This window comes from Drosophila suzukii, assembly GCF_043229965.1.
Source record: "Drosophila suzukii chromosome 2 unlocalized genomic scaffold, CBGP_Dsuzu_IsoJpt1.0 scf_2c, whole genome shotgun sequence".
Taxonomy (NCBI): domain Eukaryota; kingdom Metazoa; phylum Arthropoda; class Insecta; order Diptera; family Drosophilidae; genus Drosophila; species Drosophila suzukii.
The window spans coordinates 30,325,632-30,332,263 of record NW_027255896.1 but is presented as its reverse complement, the minus strand read 5'-3'; positions in this window follow the sequence as shown (position 1 = coordinate 30,332,263).

Below are 6,632 nucleotides of genomic sequence, written 5' to 3'. Positions count from 1 at the left end.
GGCTAACCGCGAAAAACCAAGATATGCAATATTTGGATTTAAGCCTAGTACTCAGATCGCCGAAAACCGCGAGCTAACCATAGGAGTGAGCGAGAGGCAAATACCCGGCTAACGTTTTTCGCCGGGTCTGTTTTTCAGCGCGGTACACAGATGAGCTAAGGAAATACCAGATTTCGCGAGTGAATTTTCGATGAACGCCGTTAGCCGCGGTCCAAAGAATAAGAAATTTAATCTTTGGCGGTGTTCGTGCAAAGGCGATGTGGAAACCAAAATTTAAAAATGGAATGAAAACCGCAAAGTCGGATGCAGGGTGTTAGAGTAGATGAAATAGGCGCCAAATCCAAGCTTATGCCCTTTATTGTAGGATTTCTCCGCCAGGAAGCAATTCCCCAAAAAGGGCAAATTCGGAAATAGTTGAAGTGCTGGGCGAGATCCACTAGAGAATCCCAGTGTGAAGGAACATGCCGAGTAGGACTTCGATCTCTAAATGGACATCCTGCCGGGCGCGTCCTCACAAAGAAAGTAAGATCTGGCCAAAATAATTTGGTTGCGTTGTACTAATAGAAGTATCTTTTTAGCAGAACCACCAGTAATACAATCTCCGACGACCTCTCCATTAGGACTTCGGACACCACCACCACCAGCTACTTGGCAGCTTAAGCGGAGCTGGAGGACCCGCTGGCTTCTATAAGGAGGAGGAACAGTTGGAGAAGACATAGCCAGCCACTGCCAGGATGCTGGGCGGCTTCCTGCAGCATCAGCGGATCAACCCCGTTCTCTTACTTCCTCAAGGTCCAATATGCCTATCGGGACTCGGAGCTGTACTGCCGTGGAGGGGGAAAGATGGCGAAGCATCCGTGGGACGAGAAGGAAGCTTTAAACTACTAATTTACATAAATGAAAACATTCGTTGAACATTCCATTTATTTTTATTTAAATTTCTTTGTGTACCAATAGACCCTTTCTTTTTAAATTTATCCATTTGATTTGTTTTCCGTTTGGCAACAACCCCAGCTGCTTGACAGTAAAAACATGCTACATGCACTGCGGGTGAACCTTGAAAACTTCGGTCACACTACAAAGAATAAGATTTTTCGACTAGTGAAACTCTTAGCCGATCTGAGTACTAGGCTTTACATGGAGAACATGGAGAACTTATCACAAAAATGTATAAAACTTTAAAGTTCACTTAAATTCTAAGTCGTTTTTAGTAAGAATCAGTATGCTCATCTATATGAAATGTATACAAGATTTCAATCTAGTTACTATAATCATGAATCACAACCATTTTTGAATGAAATGAAATAAGTGAAATAAAAGTAATTTATTGTGGTTGATCTTTCATATCAAAACGAAACAGTAAAAACTGGTCCTGTTGATGTGTTAGTTTAAATAGAACTGAAGACACATGAAAAAACCCAAGCTTATTGTCTTCTCATACATGACCGTTTAGTTGAATATAAACCATTAAACGGAGCAGTACAACGAGTTGTTTAACATTAGGAAAATGTTGAAAGATACTGTATCGATTGATGTTCAAGGTTTCTTTGATAATAATAATAATTTTGTTCGTACCCAAGGGTGCTCAACATGACCAGCACCCAACAAATCAGGCAGTAGGCAAGTAGGGAACAGAACCAGGTGCTCAGTAGTACCCACTGCAGATGAAAATTGTTGCTCAGCATATTATATGTCTCAATAACTCACCGTCTCACCGACTCAACGGTACAAAGATCCCCCAATGCAGTAGGCAAATTTTGCACTATCAGCCGAGCCAACTACGGACGCGACCGTCCTGCTATCAAAGCGCCCCCAAGCCACTTACCTTCACAGGATACTCAGCTTCATCCAGCTTCACAAGATACGCAGCGTGATCCAGCCTCACAGTATACGCAGCTTGATTCAGCTTCACAGGATCGTCAGGCTAATCCAGCTTCAAAGGACTCACAGCTTCATCCAGCTTCACAGGATACGCAGCTTGATCCAGCTTCGCAGGATCGTCAGCTTAATCCAGCTTCACAGGACTCACAGCTTCATCCAGCTTTACAGGACACACAGCTTTATCCGGCTTCACAGGATTTTTCGTTTCCAAAACACGAGCTTTAGAGAGTATTTTTCATAGAGGAAACACACAAGAATCGATTTACGCAATCTATTACTAGACAACCAAAATGAGCTATAAATAGGAACCCAACAGCTCATAAAGAGTTATGGCAAGGATTCGGTCAAACGACGCCATTGAGACGGCTATTTTTATAAGCTCAGTCAGTTGAACAATCTCTGGCATAAGTTTTGCGACTTAGATGAAGAAGTCCAGCAAGCGGCATTACCCGCTGGAGTTGTGTATGCCTCAAGACTAACAGGATTAACAGAGCTGGTCGAGAAACATCAGCGGTTATTTACAGACAACATTGCGTCAGCAAGGGGCCCTTAAAAGGCACCTCGGCAAATCCAGAACAATCCAAAGGATCCGTTATTCAAGCAAATCAAGAGTGACCCATCGATCGACGCAGTTATTTGTCAACTAAAGAGACGAAGAAACGAAATAGAATCATTTCTAGTTCTGGCGTCAAATGCGCCCACGATCACCCCAGCAACACAACGCCACGTGGAGGTTCAATGGGAACTATTCAGACAGGCCCATGATGATTTCGATAATACGCCTGGGGCAGAGTCAGCCGCCAAAGAAGAAGTTAGTTTATTCTAGACGTTATATGAAGAATATAATATAACCTTGCTTCGAGAAAACGAAGCTCGAATGATCCTAAACCTATCACTACCGCCAATCAGTATTCCTAAGTTTGATGGCGAATATATAGATTGGCCCCGGTTTCACAACTTATTTGTAGAATAAGTGCATAATAAATTATACTCAGCCAGCCAGAAGCTGCATATTCTACAAGGCTCACTCCGCGGTGAAGAAAGGAACATTTTGACAGATACAGCCTACTTACAAGGCGGATACAACGACACCTGGCAACGACTTAAATTCAGGACCAAAACGAATTAATATTAGTCTTTGCTCCAATAGGAGAAATCGTCGATTATATCACTTTGAGTACCCTTAAAAACCTCGATATCATCACAAAATCCTAGGATCCAGTTCTGTGTTTTATTATCAGAAGAAAACTAGACCAGCAGACTCCAGCGGCACTGGAAAAGTGTAGGAAGGAGTGTACTGACGTTTATTGAGCGGTGTGGTTGCTGGAGACGATAGGCGCACAGTCTACAGCAACACTCCGCCATCAGTCAGTTCACAACGAAGAGAGCTGTAAGATTTGTTACCTAAGACAACATAATCTTAGAGCATGTAGCCGTGTCCAGCAAATGGACCCCAAAGCACGGCGCCAAGCTATTATTCAAGTAGGAGCATGCACAAATTATTTGTCTACAGCTCATAGGGTTGAAAACTGTGGATCACCGACCAGCTTTCGAGTTTACCAGCAACGGCATCATTCACTATTACACCGACTAGCAATCCAGAATTCGGCGCAGTAACCATTGCAGGCTACGACAACCCTAGAGGTTATGTTCTGCTCGCGACCGCCAAGGTATCATAACAAGGGCGGTCAACTACAAACATGTCGCGCTGTAATAAATTCTGGATCGCAGGTAAATATCTCAAGGAGACATCGTCACCGATGAGATCAGCATTATTATATGTCTCATATAATATGTCTCACTAACTCACCGACTCAACGGTATACTGACCCGCCAATGCAGTCAGCACATTTTGTAGTTTCAGCCGAGCCAACTACGCAATCTGCGATCGTAATCAAAATTCCCTGACCTACTCTCGAAAGTTTGAAAGTTCTCTTATTGAAAAGGTAGATCCATATGGTATATATAAACCAGATATCTCTGTAATATTTTAAGGTAACCCCATTGATTAACATTTTATTTAATGCACTGATAAATGAAACTGGAATAAACTATTAAACCAGTAACATTTCTGAACACATAAATGTTATTACTTGTAATTAAGAAATATAAAATTAGCAGTAGTTACAATACTTGACGAAGTATTTAATTTGAATCCCTTTTAACATTTATGCTTTTTTTACTAAGGTGTTTTCCCAATAAAAAAGCCATTAAAGCAATCCGCTAATCGATTAAGGCCTTTTGTGAGCAGCATCTCGGCCAAGTATCATTACCCACAGCATACCGACCGGCTGCCCCACCGCAAACACGCCAGACATCTCGTAGCCCCCCTTTTAGAGCCCCCCTTTTGGAAGCCCCCTTTGTAGAACTAAGGAATTAACCAAAAACAATTTTCCACTCAGGCAGAGGCAGGCAGCCAGCTCGAAAAATGCCCGAACGGACCGAAACGCCAGAGAGCCTTATCATAATGGCCACAGAGGCAAAGTCGCATCTCTGGGATGCAAATGTATCTATTAAACAGAATTCAGGCGGAGGGCCCAACATGTGGGAGTGATATTACGAGAATCGCCCTAACAACCCCGATCTAGACAACGAGAACGACGAGCAGTAACACACATTCCAGAAGAAGACGACCCACAAGAAGTAAAGGACGAGAACAACGACGATAAAACGAGAAAGACGAGTAGAGGCAGTATTTGACGAGATCTGATCCAAAGAAGACGTGCTTGTGTGAAAAGCAAAACGACGCGACGACGGTCTTAATTATACTCACATTATGACATACCATATTTAATCATTTAAATAAACACTTAAACTTCTATACTGTAAAAATAACAAAAACCCCACATATATCATATGTATCAAATTAAGAGTAAATCAATTATCAACGCAACTCAAAACTCCGCGGTTCTACTTTCCACCGCCGGGAATGAGCACAAAATCCTACACTACCTCAACTAGCAGCTCAATCGCAGCGCAGTTCCAGCATCGCCTGTGGTCCGGCATTATAGTAACCATCGATACCATTGCAGCGACACCATCGTCCTGCCATCAAATCGTGACCCACAAGTGTGTAATTCGGTTAGGCACAAAGAAATTTTATTCTAAAGGAAATTGGCATTCGAAAAATATCTAAACTTGAATAATAATTATTTAATAGAACCACCATATTATTTAACTTTGCTAAAGACAAAATCTCGAAAGACTGTAATTTGATTAATCAATACACATCCCCAAACTCGAAACTATCTAAGGACAATTACAATCGGAAAACAAATTATTTGTAAAGGTGTAAAATAAAATCGATATCTACACACGTTTCTTGGGAGACGTCGGCTCATTAATATCGAGGAAATGGGCTGTCCATCATTAAGCAGTTTTAAGGGAAACCGGTTTCCCTATTGTGAAACACATCTTAAGGGCGGGGTTTGTGCTCTTAACAATGCATACATTTTTTTGACATTTTTTTAAATTAGCTATAAAACAATAATATAATTTTAATACATAATTTTAAAGTTGAGACTAGATGTGTAAAGAACTACAAGAAAGCAAAATTAATAAAATGAAATTTCATGTGGAAATTTACCAAATTATTGAAAAATTTCAAGGACAGATAATTGGTCAGCATTTTTAATACCTCCTAAGCACAAAAACTATGTTTATGAATCAAGGTGGATATGATCTCAAAACTACGAATTATGGTGAACACTTTACATTTTGTAATCCTGAATTGACATCGGAAACGTGCGCCTGCTTCTTCTATGCTTCTAGCCGAAATGAAGCCAGAAAACTAATTTCAATATTTAATATAACAAAAATAAATGAATAAATGTATTATTATGCTACAAAATAAACTTCTTACTTTTTATTTCGAGTTACAGGTATTGTCGAGACCAATACATTTCAGTTAAAATTTTTTATCTAGCATAACAATTTTGGGCGTCACAGGTTTTCGCGGTTTGTGGGAGTTAGAGTGGGCGTGGCAAATTTCTTTTTGGATCAATCGATAGGTATTGACGAGACCAATACATTTCAGTTAAAATTTTTTATCTAGCATGAAAATTGTGGGCGTCACAGGTTTTCGCGGTTTGTGGGCGTTAAAGTGGGCGTGGCAAACTTTTTTTTGGATCAGTCGATAGGTATTGATGAGAACAATACATTTCAATTAAAATTTTTATTCTAGCATCAAAACTGTAGGAGCCACAGTTTTGGGCGGTTTGTGGGCGTTAGAGTGGGCGTGGCACTCTACTGAAACAAACTTGCGCTGCGCAGGAATCTCAGGAATCTGCGTGCCTAATCCCAGTATTGTAACTCTCATAGTTTCCGAGATCTCAGCGTTCATACGGACAGACGGACAGACGGACAGACGGACAGACGGACAGACGGACAGACGGACAGACGGACATGGCTAGATCGACTCGGCTAGTGATCCTGATCAAGAATATATATACTTTATGGGGTCGGAAACGCTTCCTTCTGCCTGTTACATACTTTCCGACGAATCTAGTATACCCTTTTACTCTACGAGTAACGGGTATAAAAAGATCTAAACTTTAAAGAAAATTTTTGCACATAATTTTGAAACGGTGGTATTTAGATAAATTTTGTTAGAAAGGCGTACAAAGTATTTAAAATTTTAACAACATATTGCTTGTAGCTTTAGTAGTTCACAAGTTACGTGTATACAAAATTGAGCTATTTATGGCTGTATTTTCGCCAAGCCAGTTAGTTTTTCCAAATGTGGTAGAAGG